Genomic DNA, 19,107 nt, shown 5'->3' with positions numbered 1-19,107 from the left:
GCGTGGATATCGATTATTACACACTCAGGTATTCACCTAAGTCTAGCATGATTGCTGGACTCCCTGGCAAGAACATGCTTGAGTGTGTAAGAAATGGCCTTCCTTCCGCTCTCCAGTGAGGCTGATTTAGACTTTCCCAGCAGTGAGAGCCCCTTACCCCACACTCTGACCACCAGGCTGGTGTCAGTGTTGGCACTGTGCAGACAGATTTTGTGTGTTCTAGTCAATATGTATTTATGTGTTGTATTGGTTTTCGCCTCTGTCTTTTTTAATTTTTAAAAATTTTATATGTATGAGTGTTTTGACTGTGTGTGTGTATGTATGTATGTGTGTATGTATGTATGTATGTGTGTATGTATGTATGTATGTACATCACATGTGTGCCTCATATCTGAAGAGGTCAGACGATGGTGTTGGATCCCATGGAACTGAAGATACAGATGATTGTGAGCTGCCATATTGGCACTGGGAACTGAACCTAGGTCCTCTGCAAATATAGCGAGTTCTCTTAACCCCTGAGCTATCTCTTTAGGTCCCAGGATGCATCTTTTGAATGGTGTGCTGTTTAGCACAGCCTCATCTGTTTGTCATCTGTATGTCTTCTTTGATGGAGTGACTACTCATATATCTTTCTCTTTTTTATCCTGATTATTGAGAGTTAGCAGTTCTTTGTATATTTTGGATCTGAGTTCTTCATCAGGGTTGTGTCTTGCAAATATTTCTCCTAGTTTCTGACCACCCTTCCATCTTTTAAAATGGTGCCTTTTCAACAGAAAGTTTAAATCTCAGTAAAGTTCCCACCTATCCATCTTCTCCCTCTCGTGGATCATGTTTTTGATGTTGCATGCTAAATCTCCTCTCCAAATCGAAGGTCATCTAGAGCTTTCCATTTATTTTCTCTTAGAAACTTTATCGTTCTATGTTTTAAATTTAGGTTTCCAATAAACTTTGAATTAGTATTTCATGGGAGTTCTAAGATGATTGTGTAAATGAGGATTATTTTGCTCTTGTTAGTTTATCTAATTTTTACACTCTTGAATAAATTAACATCCCCCAAATAATATAAGAAGATATTGTAATCATCAGAGGCTTGCGAGAATATTTAATTTTTTTTAGTAAACAAAACCTCTCTCTGTGGAGAAATGTTATGAGTTTATGGGACTCGCTGTCGGTGAAGCATCTTCACATTTGACGTTTAATGAATGACTGGGAGAGACTACAGGGTGGCGTGTGCTATTTAGAATTGCCGTTATTTCTTGACCAGAATCTAGATGTCCAGCAAAGCGTTTGCCTGGATATGGTCCAAACAGCTGCTCCTCTGCAGCTCCTTCTGTCTGCTAGCCTGCGAAAGGCTGGTTTCAAAGAGTTTGGAGATGGAAATCTTTGTCTTGTCCTGTGATGTCCTGTCTCCCTTCCCCCTCCTCCACTCCACTCCCCTCCTCTCCCCTTCCCTCCCTCTTTCATTCTCCCTCCATCTTCTTCCTTCTTTCTTTTTAAACCAGGGTTTGTTCTTGGCTAACAAACCTTAACATCTGCTGACATTATTGATCCTAGGAATTAAAACGTGAGATGATCTCTGGAAATATTTCCAGGCACGAAGCCCAGTCAGTCCATAAAACCCATATATTTCAGATTGTGTGTGTTTTGTGAAATATTTTGAGCCGCCAGTTTCCGGTACTTTGGCTCTATAGGGGCCTCTAAAGGAAAGGGCGTAGTTTCTCCTGAAGTGAGTTTTCATTCGCCATCCTCTTGACCTTTATGAAAGTGGAAAGCACTCTTGTTTGTTTGTTTGTTTGTTTTATCCATCCACAGGCTTCCTTGATGATGAAGCATCCTTTGGCAGAAACGTAGCAGCTCAGAGTATGCTGGCCTGATTTGTGTTGAACCAAATAATCTCAAAGATAAAATTGAATAAAGGCTTAATTTGTTTTTAACTTAACTGGGAACTCAGAAATCAGGTCATGTTAATAAGGATTTTTTTCCGAATAAAGGCGATTAGCCCTTAATTATGTGTAAAATGTATAGTGCTCGCAATGAAAGAGTTATTGACCAAGTTGGTGATGAGCACGTGAATTTTGATTTGGCTGCCCTTTGTGGGATGCATTTTTATCTCTTGTGATTGTGGCTTTCCACACATCCTCACCTCATGTCTGCCCTCTCTTAGAAAGAACGTTATTGTATTCCAAAAAAAAAAAAAAAAAGAGGTAGACTCAGAAATTTCTTTTTCATTTATATCTTTGTCCCCTAAACAAAAGGACATCTAATAGTATCTTTCATAATAACCTCGCCTGGAAAACACTTTATGATTTTATAAATACTTTATAATTTTTGCAGTAATTCATAGTAGATTACAAAGAAAAGTGTATATGTATATGCATATGTATATGTATATGACAATACTCTGAAAAGGGAGAAGGGATAATTTACAGCTATCTACAGCAACATGAATAAAGCACACGATGAGTAAATACCACGTGCCTCTAGCTGGAAGAAGATTCAGCGTAAACGAAGCTAACCCATGACGTCAGAGGTGGGGGTGGGGCTTACCCTTGAGGATGGTCATGAAGAAGCTTGTGGAATTTTGAAATCTTAATAAAGGCTACCCAGGGTTTGCTCATTTGTCCAATTTGTTAATCATTGACTGGTGAGTGTGTGTGTTGGGGTGTGTGTATGTGTGTGTGTGTGTGTGTGTGTGTACACAAGCACTTGTGCACATGCTGTTTTTAATAGTATACTTCAAGAAAGAAAATGCTGCTTAAGAACTTTGTATAGAAGGCCTCACTGTATCTGTAGCAGTTAATTAGGACAAAGAGGTACAGGACAGGACAGTTATAAGGCACGCATGAACCTGAGATTATATTTTGAAGACTTGATTAATAGTACTTGTCTTAGTCAGGGATTTTATTCCTGTACAAGCAACATGACCAAGGAGCAGTTGTGGAGGAAAGGGTTTATTCAGCTTACATTTCCACACTGCTGTTCATCACTGAAAGAAGTCAGGACTGAAACTCAAGCAGCTCAGAGAGCAGGAGCTGATGCAGAGGCCATGGAGGGATGTTCTTTACTGGCTTGCTTCCACTGGCTTGCTCAGCTTGCTTTATTATAGAACCCAAGACTATCAGCCCAGAGATGTTACCACCCACAAGGGGCCCTTTCCCCCTTGATCACTAATTGAGAAAATGCCTTACAGCTGGATCTCGTGGAGGCATTTCCTCAAATGAAGCTCCTTTCTCTGTGATAACTCCAGCCTGTGTCAAGTTGACACAAAACTAGCCAGTACAGTACTTAAATGATACTTGGAATTACTCTTTACATTTTGCACTTGATAATATTTCAAATAAGTTGTTTATATTTGTCTAAGCATACAATACTAACTTCCTATTACTGGAGACATATATCCATTCTTTTAAAGATGCCATACATTCTTTGATGAAAGGAGATATTGAATGTTTAAATTAATATGGGAGGATCTTTAGCTGCTTCTCATTGTTTTCAGGACAGAGAGATGATGGCATGGGACAGCACATAAGGACCACAAGATGCTCCCTGAGTCTGCCCTCCAGGTTTTCAGCCCTCCATTGCGTAGATGTGTCCACCACATCAGACACTTGACACTCCACGAACACTGTCTACCGCAAAGAAGTCTTAGCGCAGGCTGTCATTTGTGCCTTCCTTTTCCCTCATGCTAGTGCCACGCTTTTACATCTCTAAATATTATATTTCTCCTAATTCATAGCACAGTGTCTGGCATACTCGGACAATTGGTTAGTTGAAGGAAGCTTGAAGATGGTGTATCTTATAATATACTGTAACACTTTATCTCCTCAGATAATTATATGCTTCTTTACTTACTTTTAAGATCACTAAGTGTACCGTGAGTCTTCAGTTTGTCTTTGTGTGCTGTAGTACTTAGAATACGGTAGGAAATTATTAGGTTACTGAGTGGATGAAAGATTTGAAGTTTTGAATTAATGCATATTAGAAGTCAACCAAAATTGTCTTTGATGTCCATCCTGTAAAATGTAAACTTCACATTTATCTTTCATATTGCATTATTTATAGATGCAGAGGCAGTGTTTATTTTTGGAATGTATTTTTGTGGGTAGGTGTGAGGCAGGCAGAGAAATTCAGGCAAGTTTAAAGATTGTATTATGGATAATTTACAAAGCAGAAGTTTACACAGAGCAGAAGGAAACAGAACCTGCCAGGTTTATTTCGGTGCAGATCCAGTGCCCTTCTGCACTGGCGTTAGTTGAGAACCTCGCAGCTCTGAGACACTCATGGGAATGCCTTGTCTCCTAGAGATGGATAGGCCTTGAGTAGGTGATGTCTGAGCACTCTGCAAGGATTGAGTCAAGTGATTTAGTTCAAGCCATGATGGTTTCTTTTTGCTGTTAACAAAGTCCACTCTCAACATTTACCCTGACCCCTGACCCCATCACAGCTCTTTCTTGTTTTGTTGCTGTTTTATTTGTGGCTTTATAGGGTAGTATCAAGATACAGCACTATCAGTCTTTGTTAAAAATATCCTTCACTTCTGAGTACTTGAGAAAACTCATCTCCCTTGCTCTAAAGACTGAATGCTTGCTCAGCTGTTCCACACCCCAAGCTGTTCTGTGTGAGTGGTCGCTACATTCGGGCCAGTTAGTTTTTCAGGGCTTCGTTTTGTTTGTTTGGTTTTTTTTTTTTTTCAATTCCTGTTGGTTTTAGACACTTATTTCCTCATCATGGGATGGGACACAGAGGGTCCCCAAAACTGTGGCAATAAACCCCGCAGAGCTGTGGGGGTTGGCATCAGGACACTGACTGAATTCCAGGATCTCGGGAGGAAGGAGAGGGAGGGACATCCTGAGGTGGTAGGCGGTGAATGCAGGGTTCAGGAGGGCATGGGACACTGGCAGTACTTCACCCTCCCACTTACTTGAGAATTAATTGGATCTGGGGGAAGCAGGCTTTGACAGTGTAACTGCATAACGAGCCAGGAATTTCCATTCCAGAAGGGTCCGATGAGTCATGTTCAGGGAGTCACCTGCTTTAAAACATTATTGCTACTTGATTGATAGAGATCTGAGCTTCCAGATAAATCCCCGGGCCATTTAGAAAAGACAAAATGAAAGGGTTTTTGGAACTCATCTCTATTCTGTTTGAGCAGCTCACTCCGTAGCTCTTTGTCCTTTAGCAGGAAAAGTTTTAACGAATCATGGCATGCTTTACACAATCAAGAAGTGAAGTGCTTTTACACAGACCAAGAGGATCCAATATTTATTCTTCGTCTGAATTCAGGAAAGGATGAGTGTACAGTTTGTTTTCTGTCACTTAGAAAACAACTGGAAAGAGAGAATTGATAGCTTCTGGGGGCTGGGCTGGCTCTGTCTCCGTAAGCGGGGGATTAGGATTTGTCTGCCCTGCAGAGGACAGACAGCATTTGGACTAGACATAATCCGATCGTATTACAATACAAGGCCATTCGAGTCCATTCAATGTCCAGTGACTGCAAATACCTCCTGGTCACTGATTGGTCTAGGAAAGAGCATTAAGAAAAAAAGATAATGAATCTTAATCCAAATCCCCAAATCTCAACATCTGCGGCCTCAAATGAGTTCTCTTTGAGACTTTAGCCTGGGCACCGTGTGCCTTCCAAGTGAGAGACAGAACTCGATTCTCCTTTACTTCCCCAAAGAGGAACACCTAGTTAGTATCTTCTGATCTGAGCTTTCATAGCTCATCTCTTCTAGAATATAACAGAAATCTCGAACACCTTTGTGTTTTTATTTGAAAGCAGACAGACTGTTGTCTGAAGCAGAGTTAGTGAGCATTCTCATGATACCCTAGGGACCAAAGGTCACAGTCCAGAAACCTCCTGGCAGACAAGCACAGCACACATGTTAACTTACTTAAGGGTCATATTTTTATCTGATTAAAAATTCTGTAACAGAATTATGAAGCCAGGGTTTAAATGTTAGAGAACCAAATGTTGTTTTGGTATGTGATGAAAATGTAAAGTACACTAAAATAAAGAAGCAAAAACCAAACAACAATAGGAAGAATAGGTTTGAGTTGTGGTCACAGTGAGCTTTTAAAGTGCCCGCTGTGATCATATGCGAATCACAAATTTGATTTTCTTCTTATTTGGAAATTCCTAGATGTATTGCTACTCTAGCAAGGATTTAATCAGTGTTCATTCTCTGTTCTGTGTCTCACTAGTTCCTTTATACATACTGAATCTGTGCAGGGGGAATATTGTGCCCTTCTGTGTGGGATATTATAAAGAGTAGAAAACAGAAGCAGCAACCTAGTAAGTGTCCGAGATTTAGTTTTGTAGCTAACGTATTTGGTTAACTATCAAAATCCTTCCTCTTTTCCAAATACTTACTACCATTTTCCGACCGTGCAGACCGAGTAACAGATGCCCTCACCTTCAGAAGAGTCCCTTCATTGTAAGCCATCGTGTGCGCTAGCTTCACTTCCTGGGGTAGGATGTCATTCTCCCTCTGGTAACAAATGAAGCTGTTGCCTCAGAGGTGATTAGAATCCTGCAAAGTTTTTCTAAAAGCCTCGGGCTGGATACAGCACCTGAGTTCAGCAGGTTGGCGTGCAGGCGGCCTTGGTGACAGGGTAGCTGAACAGCCAGAGTCTCTGGTTACCTGAAACAATAAATTTCCTTTATTGCTTGAACCTCTGAGTTGGTGTTTTAATCACTTGCGACCAAAGATCCTTCAACTAAATACACTATTTGAAAATAACTGAGAATCCCTTGATTTATAAATATTTGAAAGCCTTTATTTAAGAAGATCTCCAGTGGTAGGTCAGCGCATAAAAGTGCAGTTGATAGTATAGTCCCTATGTGGGGCCCCTCTGTTTTAGAGCTAACAGAATAGATGTTTTCACTGGCATCTACAGGGCCTGTGAATGGTGAGTGTGTTTAAGTGGCTTCATCAAACTAGCTGTGTGATTGTGTCACTTATGAATTAACTGGAGTACAGTGATTTGGGTTTCTTATTATTATTATTGAGAAGAAAATAGCATGCTCTTCAGTGAGCGATGGCAAAAGACCGAAGGTCTGAGTATTAAGTGAAGGAAACAGAAGTAACAGTAAAATCTAAAAGAAACAAATAGAAACAGCAGAGATCCGTTCAGTCAGAATGCCCCAGAACGTGGAGAGACAGTGGGAATGGATAGGATGGAATGGGGAACACAGTTTTGACCAAAAAACAAAAACAAAAACAAAACAAAACAAAAAAACCAAGGCATCCAAAATGAGCTTGGCTTGGTGTCTTTGGCTGACCTGGCAAAGATAGGTATAAAATGAAGCTCACCTAGCCTTAGCAAGCAACTTTATCCGTGTCTGTAATGAAGATGTCCCTGTCTGAGTTTCGCCGTCATGAAGCGTCACGGTTTGATGCCGTATTCTGTGGTGATGGGATCGGATTGGTGCAGACAGGATCCCACAGAACAGCCGGTCTCCTCCTCCCCTCACTTGCTCTCTTTCACCACAGTGGGGCTAGTCAGCTGCAACTTTTCTTTAGCTGGCACGAAGCTGCCTTTTGGTTCTCTATGAATCCGAGTGCCTGAGCACTACTACTTCCCAAGCCCCCGGAAGACGACAGAAGCCATCTAAGAAGAATGTTTTTCAAAACTGGGCTGAAACCAGCTTTCCCCCTCTCCCTTACATCATCCCAAGTTATATAATTAAAAAGAAGTCTCATGTCTTCAAAGCCCCATTTTTAGAAATTTTTACAAAGAGCCCAGGACTGATATTGTGCTTATTTTTATAAGCCCAGAATTCTGTTTTTAATGTGCTGTGTGTGTGTGTGTGTGTGTGTGTGTGTGTGTGTGTGTGCACGTGTGCAAAAGAATAATTCTTGAGTGGAAAACTGTGCAATGATTAAGTTTTTACTGACCTGGCATCTTTCTCCTCTCACTCAAGGAGCGACATCTGGGTTCACTATATTTCCTATGTTTATTCCTAGATGGGAACTACATGATAACGGGAGTTGTAGGTTAAAATTAGAAGGCAAGGGGAGGCCTTTTCTTAGGGTTTGTGTGTGGCGATGACATTCAGGCTGCAGTGGTCTTTCTGACACCTTCTGTGCATGTAAAGGCTCTGCTATATTGACTGGACACCTTGGCCTGTGTAAGTGCTACAATCAGGGCTGTACTGAATCAGAAAATATTTTTTATCATTTTTAATCATTATTATCTTATGAAATTTTCAACATTTAAGTACTTTACCAAAATAAGTTGGTTGCATAGGTCTGTGGCTCCCTGTAAAAAACTGGTTGCTAGGGAAGTGATATTCTATATGGCCTTAATTTAAGGACTCGAAACAGCAGAAGAATCTCATATTAGAAAGACACATCATTAACAGGGACAGAGAACATCTTATTTGAAAATGAAAGCTGCAAAAGGGGACAAAGCCAGTGTTTGCCCACTGTTTCCCATTGCCCTGGGTAAACCACTGTGCTCAGTGGAACTTTATTTAATTTATTATTTCAGTATAGTATTCATTTTAGGAATCTATTATGTAGGAAATTACTTTCTTTCATGGAAAGCCAAGATTTTAAATTGCTTAAATAATAAGAATTCTTTAAGGCTCCTTTGGAGGGGACCATGTCTCCTCAAAAAAGGAACATAATGAACTTCTTCCTTTTTTAAAAAAGAAGAGACTTAGTATGCAATGCAACGACACACCACACTGACTTTTAAGCATATGCAGTTGTTAAAAGCTATTTTAGTAGTGTGTTTCTGGATGCTGTAGGAGTACTCCCTCCTTGCATTCTGTTTTGTCACATTAGTGAAACTCAATTATGACGTATACAGTTTAATTAACATAATAAGAATTAAGATGTATTCCTTGTAGGCCTGTGAGAACTACAGTCAAGATAGTATTGGGATCACTAGTGTGTCAGGCCAGCAACAAGGGTGTAACTATATAATCACTCTTGGACCAAGTGCCTCTTGACAAACTAGTAAAGTGAAGAAAGATTAGTACCTAACTACACACACACACACACACACACACACACACACACACACACACACACACACAGTATGTATTATAATATATGCAGCTGTTTTTTATATACACACACAGACCCTTTGTACTCCTGTGTCCTGTGTTGACAGTTGGGAATTTGTCTGCTGGCCAGCTGTAGCATGACTTGAAGATTCCCTGTAAAGTTTGGCAGTTATTTCTTGAATTCATATCTTGGGTAGTAAAAGGAAAAAAAACCAAACAGTTGCTCCAAGTTCCATTCACCATCTTGTATTAAGGGAAATAGGTTAAATGGGAAACTGTGCATTTAGAATAGACATGCGGAAAGAATAGTAACTGGCTAGATGTTGGTAGTTAAGGACCTCATTGGATTCTCCATTCTTAACGCCCCTTTCCCAGATTTAAACTTCACCTCAAAATGAAGCATCTACCAGCCATGCTTATATAAAACCATGAGTTCCTTTTTACAATAAACAGACCACCAAAATTAGAAATACAGCTATGGATGTTCAAGAAGATACTTAAAGAATAGAATTACATGTCAAAATTATATACTGCATAAAAATGCACCAATAGGTATTTATAATGCTAAGTGATTGTTATTACTTTCTTCTAAAAATAATTAGAGACAGTCAGATAGCTCAGTGGGTAAAGGTGCTTGCTGCTAAACATGATATCCTAAGGTTATTTCTAGGGATCTGCCTAGTAGAAGGAGAGAAAGGACCCTCATGAGTTGTCTTCTGACCGCCACTCAAGTGTCATAGCATGTACCTGCTATGCACCTACCTGCCCTCCAATAAATGAATGTAAGTTTAACAGTACAAAGTATATAGGCATAATATATCAATACAGTTCCACAATTTTGGGTGGGTACAAGGAAGGACAGGTGAAAAGACTATAGCAGATAAGAGCTATCAGCCAGCATTACTGTCAAGGCCTGAACATCTGATGGTGTTTCCTCCACTTCTGGGCTTTGTCTTTTTGTGAGCTTCAAACTGGTTACCCATAAGAATTGGTTTAGTCGTAAAAAGAGCAGCAAAGACACAGCTGGAGTTAGGGCGGATGTAACATAGATGAGGTATCAGCCCTACCCTTACTTCAGTGAGGTCACAAGAAAATGATAGGACTTGTGGTGATAGGAGATAGGATAATGTGGTTGAAGAGAAGATGGAGTGAAGAGGGCCTTTATGCAAGGCCCTTAAAGATTCCAGCATCTGCTATTGGCATGGACAGAATGAATGCAGCCGTTGCCTTTGGCGTGTCCTTGGTTTCTGGATAGCACCAGCTCATCGCTGACCACGACAGACAGAAAGCCATCAGCCCACCTTCCACTTTGCTCAACTTCTTGGTTCCTTTTAAGTCCCAAGTCCAAAGGGACTAAGAACCAATGGGAAAAAGGATCCCCAGCGATGTGCAGTTAAGTGACCGTGAACTGAGATCTCGGAGACCATGAGCCAAAGCGAATTGCTCTTCCTCAGAAGTAAGAATAGCTAAAAGCACCATCCTTTCCTTTAGGCATTCAATGGTGAGGGGCTGTAGTGTGATCTGTCTCTCTCACTCAGCTCTGGAGAACAAGACAAAATGAACTGACCTGAGGGGTACTGTACACACTGAAATACAAGACATCCGTCTACATGCCATGCCTGTGTTTCATGGCACTTCGTTCTAAATGTTCAAACACTTCGGCTCACAGTGTGTTTTATGTTTATGTGCAACTCATACTATCAAGAGATTTAGCCCTAATTAGTCAAAAATTACTTCAGTTGAACTTGAATTTAAAATGAAATGTTTAATCAATATACTGTGATCAATTGTAATACTTATTTAAAGAGCCATTTAGTGAGGGAGAATAATTAGAGCAGGCCGTTTCAAGCTGAAAGAGAAAAAAGCATCTTGCTTGCATATGAACATTTAGCATTTGACTGAAGTCCAGAACTGGATACCAGATCATTGTGGTGCATTCTTCACGTATGATTTATAGTAGATGTTTTGGAGGCATGCAGAAGGAAAGGCAGGTTTTAGTAAAAGTGTACTGTCATAATTTTCAGAAAGCTCTTTCAACACACAGGAGTCAGAGATTTGGAAGACTCCTAGGTTCTTCCAATACATGAGGACCGAGTCACACACATGCTCCTTTAATCTTCACACACATACACAGGCCTCTGTCTTTTCCCAATAAGTTCTTGCCTTTTCAGGCTGGCACATACAAGTGATTCCCCCAGAGCATACAGAGTAAAAATGTGTGTAGCATACACATACTTTCTCATGTACACACAGATACACTCAAGGCAACATGTGCACATAACGATGTAGGCACACACACAGTCATGCCAACATACCCAGGTGGATCCATTCAAACTGTCACAGTATGCTACAACACACACACACACACACACACACACACACACACACACACACACACACGCACGCACGGTGGGGAGGGGGATAGGAAAAGAAAGACCAGCCACACAGCAAAGTTTAAGCGCTCTCTTGCTCTCTCTCTCTCTCTCTCTCTCTCTCTCTCTCTCTCTCTCTCTCTCTCTCTCTCTCTCTCTCTCTCTCTCCCACACACACACACACACTGTTTTATAATGGAGCTCTGATTATTTTGTCTTGATCTTGGACTTAGAAGTGGTTAGTTCATCCTACTTACTTCGTGCAGTTATATTTGGGATGAGACTGATGGTCTTGGTGAGGCCTCGTTTCTTATTACATTCTTATCTTTGGGAACCCCTCTTTCTCTAACACATGAAGCAAGTAGACAAGAAAGTTACTTTTCATCCTATTTGTGAGGCTGTGGGGTTAGAGGAAAGCTAGGCAAAGGCTACATGAGGTTTGAAAACATCTTTGCTTTGTCATAGGACAGACCATGTTCTTGTGTATTTGCATTCAGTGGTTGGCACTGGCTAGTTTGAAAAGCATGTGTGGCTGGTGAAGTAGGTCAGGAGGGGACTTGAATTGGGTTCCCAGCACAGCTGTCTCATGGCAGTCTGATATTCCAGCTCTAGAAGGTGCCTTCTTGCCTCTGTGGGCACCACGTGCACATTCACAACACCCCCACAACCTATACACATATTAAAAATAAAATATTAAAAAAGAAATAGCGTGTAACGAGGCAGTAGTATACCTTAGCACCTCAATGAGAGACTGGGGCTGAAAGCGTGTCATTGGCTGCCCTGATGGAATTGAGAGACGGTTTCTACTCGTGAATGCCTAGTGGCAAGTGTGCATTCCTCTACTTTCAACAGAGCTGAGGTGTCCACTGCCCTTGACAGTGAAAATTCCATTTTTGTGTGAAGGCTTGAAAAGCACCGTCTGGAACACATCATGTGCCAAGCCTCTCTCTTCAAGGGAATCTTGTGCTCATCCTTCTGCGACATTGTTACTAATGAATAAAGGGGAGGAAATCTCCCATAAATCACATAGTCTGTTAGTGCACTGATTGTAAAAACAGCAGCGATGCGAGGGAACGGCCCTTAGAACACAGCCCGTTATATCCTGGAAGGAATGGTAATTGCTCAAGGTTATTTTACCCGGGCCCCTATCTTGATCTTCATAGTTGAACATAGAAGATAGGCAGACATTTCTACTTGAGGGAGCTTCTGTTTGTTGTCTCAGAGAAAGTGTTTCTGTCCCATCTGGAGACCTGAGCAGAGGATGCTGTCCTACTGGCTGCATGCCATGGGAGGCTTTATGGCTGATAGGACTTTGGCTTTCATTTTTGAAGAGAATAGTGTGTCAGAGAGTCAGAACAGAAGGCATGGATGTGATCTGACCTACCCATTTTTAAGAATTTGTCTGGCTACTATGGAGGGCATAGACAGGTAGGGACAGCACTGGTGGGCAAGCTGTCATCGAGGACCAGTGGCTAGCAGTAACCTGGAAGTGGTGGGGAGCAGTTATGTCCTGGAGTTTTCTTGGACATTGGATATATAAAACATACAGCTCCATTCCTAACAGGCATGTCCGGAGACCTGTGGATGATGTCAAGCCTCCAAATAGAATATTCAGATGGGAGGAGTTACCTGCTAGCTGTGTTTTAACTCAGGAGGAAGAGTACATAGGGGTTTGCTTATCAACCATTCGGTAATAATTAAAACACAGTGGGAAACTCCTTATGGGTTCAAGTTTAGGCAAGAGATTGATATTGCAGGCCCGTGTGTGTGCACGCCTGCATGTATGATGTGTGCTTTATTGAGACTGCAGGCTTATGTGTGTGCATACCTGCATGTGCTTTATAAATTGTCAGTGTGTTTAAGTCATGAGCCTGGATGAGAGAATGTGGGGAAGATGTTTAGAGACTACGCCTCAGAGGACTTTAAAACTCACAGTCAGGCATGGAGGGCACTAACTAACAGAGGAGTGTGAGGTGGATACAGTAGAAGTACCAATGGCAACAACCCAGAAGCAAATGAGTTATGTTCACGAAACAGAGTGATTTCTACTTGTGTCATAGACTGATAAGGTAGCAAATAATCCTAAGACTGGGAGTTGGCCCCTGATTCTCCAGTGTAGAAGATATTCATGTTTGAGAAATTTGGGGTGAAGAAGAGTCTAAGTCAGCAAATCAAGTAAATGACAAAAAAAATGACATAGTTTTGCTAATAGAATAGTTTTATGGTAAATAGGATAATAATTGCTTTTGAGTTCCCAAACTGAAAGATTTGATAATCTGTATGCACATACACGTGCACACACATGTTCATGTTTATGTGCACCTGTGTGTAGGTGCACCTGCATATGGCGGTCAGAGGATAACCTTGGGTGTCCTTCCTCAGGCTGTACCCACTTTGATTTATGATACAGGGCTTCTCACTTTGGCTCAGATTCTCCCAGCAGGCTAGACTGACTGGCCAGGGAGCCCAGGGGTCTTCCTGTCTCTGCCTCTGTAGTATTGGGGTTCTAAGTTGCACTACTGAGACTGGCACTTTACCAACTCAGTGCACTCCTTAGCTACAATTTCATATCTCCATGAAATTTGTATTTAGAAAGACAAATAGGACAATTTTTTCAGCGATTTTAATTAAACCCCCCCCCTCCATTTCCCTCTCTTAATCACCGTCATTCATCTGTGCTCGCCTTGGTCTCAGCCGACGAGCCTGTACACAGCGAGTGTTGTAGAAGTACATGCCTGTAAGGTCCAGCGTTCTGCTCTTAGAAGCTGTGGAACAGCCCACCTGTATCCATCCCCCGTTCTGTGCCGTCCTCCTGCAAGTACCAAAGGGAAGACGGCCTTCTTGTAAAGCTCTCTGTGGCTGCCCTGAGATGGTCCCATCCCTACACATCGCATCGCTGTGACACCCACTGTTCAGCTCTCAAGCTCGCAGGCGGCCTGTTTTTCATGTGCTCATTAACATATTAGTCACATTTTTTCCATCTTACGACCACAGGCAGTTTGTATTCCCATCAAAACAATAGTGATGTGGCAGAGCATTTGAAAGGAAATGAGGAATGCAGACTGCAGTGACCGTTGATGATCTGACTTCTCAGAGACGATCATTATTTGTGTTTACGCTCAGCTATTTCTCTGTGTATTTTTGATAAAGATCCAAGTGTATCTGGACCTTAGAAACTTCCCTTCTATTTCTCTAGTATCACATTGCAATGCTCTCCACATGCCACTGGATAGTTTGAAAATAACTGCTTTAAAAGCTGGATTGTGTGACACTGCTTGTGGTATGACTTATATGTTCATTCCCTTATTGGATTTTTCTACCTAGTTTCTATTTTTGATATAAATAAAGCTAGGGTGAATATCTTTGTACATAAATCTCTTACTATATTTAAGATTATTTTCCAGTTCCTAGCAGAAGAAGATTGCTGAGTCAGAAGATCTGTATGGTTTCATGACTCTTGGCTAGATACTGCTTTCTTTTAATAAAATGATTCTGCCACGTTCTGTGCTTGCTGGGAACTTGAAGCGTGTTCTCAGAGTCTCTTCAGTGTTGAGGACTTCCTAAGACATTGCTTTTGAAACCCTCTTTGCTAATTGGGCAGTTTAGTGTCACTGCTTAAACATACTTGATCACTAAAGGACACACATTACTTTTCCATGTTTGCAGGGGTCATTTATTTTCCTTTCTAATGGATTTCCCTTCGTGTCCTTTACCCGTCTTCCATGCCCTCCACTGAAATGAAATGTGCTTACAGCTTTTGCTGACTTCCAGAATTCAACACGTGCCTTTTGACAACCACTTGCCTGTAATATTTAATATATATATAATATAGATATATACATATTTATAATTTGTAGCCTTTTACTTTTATACTTCCATTGACTTAAAGGTCTTAGGCAATCAAACAATTTAAAATTAAATTAGTGTGGGAGTCATAGCCCCTAAAGAGGCTGAACCAGACTTGTGGAACTGGTGTGCGATGATTGTAAAGAATGGGATGGGGACAAACACTCAAAATTGGAAACACTGTTCGAATTAAATTCCATACCCCATGCTTAAATGTGTCTCCAGGTTATTAAGTGCATTGGTCCATTTCTTATCACTGGGACAGGAAACCTGAGAGAAACGTTTTAAAGGAAGAACTAGTTATTATGGCTCACACGGTTTCTGAGAGCCCGGCCCACTGTCCTTAGGAAGAACATCATGTGCTAGAAGCACATGGAAGAGAGCGTTCAGCTCGTGATGGACAAGGAGCAGAAACAGAGATATAGGAAGTGATACAATAATACAATATGGGACATGACCCCAGGGACCTTCATCCTTCAAGTAGGCCTCATCTCCTGCCTCTTACTACTGCCTTAGTTAGGGTTTTACTGCTGTGAACAGACACCATGACCAAGGCAACTCTTATAAAGAAAAACAGTTAATTGGGGTTGGCTTACAGGTTCAGAGCTTTAGTCCACCATCATCATGGTGAGAAGCATGGCAGCATCCAGGCAGACATGGTCTGAAGAAGAAGCTGAGTGTTCTACATCTTGGTCCTCAGGTAGCAAGGAGAGACTGTGTGCCGCACTAGGTGGAACTTGTATACGTGTGAGACCTCAAAGCCCGCCCCCACAGTGACATACTTCCTCCAAGGCTACGTCTACTCAAACCTCTTAGTAGTGCCACTTCCTATGGAACAAGCGTTCAAACACATGAGTCTTTGGGGGCATTTCTATTCAAACCATCACAACTATCTCCCTACAATGCCATTGTTGTAGGAGTCCACCAAGGGGTTAATCATCTCCGAATCTGCCATCACAAATATACTCAGAGCTCAGCTCTATTAATCCTCTAGGTGTCTCTCAGTCCAGTGGACAGTGAAGATTAACCATCAAGTGTGGATTCAAAGGCTAACATACAGAAGAGCACATGAATGAGTTTCAGTGGATATTTATAAAGGTAGGGGGCCCAGGGACATGTCATGAGAATTGTGACTAACTGGGAAGCAGTCATGTAAAAACTTGCAGGTACATACAGATGACAAGCAGGGGAAACATTCAGGATACATAGAAATTAATTTATAAATAATGTAATGAAGGACTCCTAGGAGCCAGTTTGAAAAGTTCCAAATAGACTATAGATCAAAGATCAGGGAGGGGTAACTTTAAAAAGCAGCAACTAATAACACTTTCCAAAGCCTAATAACATCATTAAGTTTCAAAAAATGCAAAACAAATGCATGTATATAGAAATACATGCTGCACACATATATGGAAACAATATAAACGTGATTAGCTGGTCAGAACTTTCCAGGTATTAAATGACTTTACTGAATCAGCACTATCAATTAATATAGCAATTTTTAAAAAACTATTAAAATTAGGGGTTATGGGAGGAGCTCCAAGACTGGCTTTTAGAGCTAAGTAGTTCAAAGAGAAACTTTTTATAATCTTTGGTTTTAGTTGCAGGGTTTTCTATTAAATAATTGAAACATTTTGTAGGCTGTAGAAATGATAATGATAGCAGGTATTTATACTGATTGAAATGGAAAAAAATGCTGAATACAAACAAAAACTTCAAATCACAAAGGAAACATGCTTCATTTTATATAATAATCAAATGGAATATTGACATATACACATGCTTAAGTCACATAAAATACAACCAAAGTTTTCCTTGGTGGTGGTGAAACCCATGTTTTCTTTTTATTTTCTCATGCATTTTAAATTTGGTGAGTTTCTCACACTTAGACTTGGTAACTATAAAAGTAGATGTTATTTACATTTTTAAGATCTGCTTTTGTTTTAAAAATCATTTTTCCCTGTGATTAAAGCATGCCTTTATAAAACAGCGACCTTTACGACAATTTGGGGGTGGAGGGTATACTAGAGAGACAGCTCAGCTGATAAGAGCGTGCATGTTCCTCCAGAGAACGCAGGGCAGTGCTCACCACCCGCACTGAAGCCCCTGGCCACCGAGGGCAGCTGTATACACATGCAGGCACTAACATCTACAAACGCACATAATATGTTACATTTTAAAATTAAAATGCAGTTTCTACGTGAAACTGTTTATCTCCCTAAATAGTCAGCATTTAAAATACCGAGCCTGTGCTTTGACATTACTTACTAGGTGATGAGTTGGTATCTGGCGCTCCTTATCAAATATCGCCAACTCTCTTCTGTGGAAGTCTCTGTCTGGAGACCATTTGGTTCTTCATTTAAATATCTGCCCCATGATATCATTCCACTGTTTTAATTATTATGCCTGTCTTGTGACTTACTACTGATAGCACACTTGGTTTAGTTTTACTTTATAAAGAAAATACTTACAGATTTGTTTTCCAAATTAATTTTAGAACCAGAAGTTTAAAGTCATTTCCCCCTGCTTCTTAATCAAGGTATATTGAATAGATGCCTTTTTTTCTGAATAATTCAAGGCTATGATTACTTATGAGTCATCAGAAACCATTAGTTATCCAGATAAGATAGATTCTTTGCTCATGTTACAAATGTCTCTTGATTATAAGGTTTTCTAAAATTTCTGTGATAAATTTGCATTTTGTAATATTTTTCTTCAGTGATCCTTCCAGATGTTTTTAATCTCTTTAAAAATAAATCCCATCTGTAGTAGAATACACGGCTCAGTTTTTTATCATTTGTGTAAAGTAAAATCAAATGACTGAGCTCTGTCCCTCTATATTGATTTTTCTAAGATGTTTTATATACATCGCCTATCTCAGTCATGTTTAGTGTATTTCCTTTTTAAAGTTTTATTTTTAGTTGACATAAACAGTAATTACATATATTTGTGGGTTTTGATATCTTTCAATATGTGAAAAAATTAGCATGTCCAGCTCCCCACATTTTTATTTTTTATTTTTTTGTGGTGAGGAATTTATTATACTTTCTTTTTTTACTTTCAAAGCACATTGTTTTAATTCTGCCCAGCTTGTACAACAGAACAGCTGAGCTTCTTCCCCTCTCTGACGGTAGCTTTATATCTGTGATTAGCATCTCCTCTATAGGTGATAACCACCACTCTCCCTTTATGCCGTTTCTCTGAGTTCAACCCCTTTATACTCCACATATAAGTCAGATCGCGTGACATTTGTTCCGCTTAGCTAGTTTCCCTTAACGTAGCGTCCTTTAGGTTCAGCTGCATTATCATAAATGACAGAATTTCCATATTTTAAGACTGAGTAGCATTCAGTTGTGTATAGGTACGACACTTTCATTTACTGATGGACATTTGCTTGTCTTGGCTACTGTGGCTGTCCCTTCAGTTCATGACTTTACTTCATTTGGATGCAGATCCTTTACCGGCAATGCTGGGTCCTACGGTGATTTTATTTTTATTTTTTTTAAAGTATCCTTCATACTGTTTTCTAAAACATTTTTGCTAATGTATAATACTACCATGTATGAAAGGTCTGTTTTTTCCACATCTTTGACAACATTTGTTAAACGTAAGTTTTTTATTCATAGCCAATCTAAACATGTGTGAGATACTCCTTTGTGCCTTGATTTGATTTTCTGTGATGATTAGGAATGTCGAGCAGTTTTTTTTTAGATATTGTTGGCCATATTTTGTCTTCTTTTTAGAAATGTCTATTCAAGATCGCTGCCCATCTTAATAGTTTTATGTTACTGAATAGTTGGAGTTCTCTGCATATATTGAATATCAGCCCTTTAAATGATGCATGGTTTGGAAACGGATTTTGCCAGTCTG

At 40.3% G+C, this 19,107-nt stretch overlaps 1 protein-coding gene and 1 long non-coding RNA gene across 7 annotated transcripts in view; one reads left to right on the top strand and one right to left on the bottom strand.

Annotated features, from left to right (window-relative positions):
- Window positions 1-19,107, top strand: part of Zfp385b (zinc finger protein 385B) — a 407,085-nt gene that overhangs the window by 34,775 nt on the left and 353,203 nt on the right. The window lies entirely within an intron of this gene.
- On the bottom strand, window positions 5,248-17,670 carry Gm35431. 3 transcript variants are annotated; one of them, XR_001783383.2, is made up of 4 exons: window positions 17,506-17,670; window positions 14,055-14,203; window positions 6,417-6,644; window positions 5,248-5,520 (listed from the first exon to the last, which is right to left on the bottom strand). It is a non-coding gene; the product is annotated as a predicted gene, 35431 (long non-coding RNA). The 3 variants fall into 3 exon arrangements; XR_001783384.2 differs by lacking the exon at window positions 14,055-14,203; XR_374743.4 differs by lacking the exons at window positions 14,055-14,203; window positions 17,506-17,670 and adding an exon at window positions 7,317-9,028.

The sequence above is a fragment of the Mus musculus genome, chromosome 2 (genome assembly GCF_000001635.26).
Source record: "Mus musculus strain C57BL/6J chromosome 2, GRCm38.p6 C57BL/6J".
NCBI lineage: Eukaryota > Metazoa > Chordata > Mammalia > Rodentia > Muridae > Mus > Mus musculus.
The sequence above is the reverse complement of the archived record's forward strand: the minus strand, read 5'-3'. Positions and strand labels throughout refer to the sequence as shown.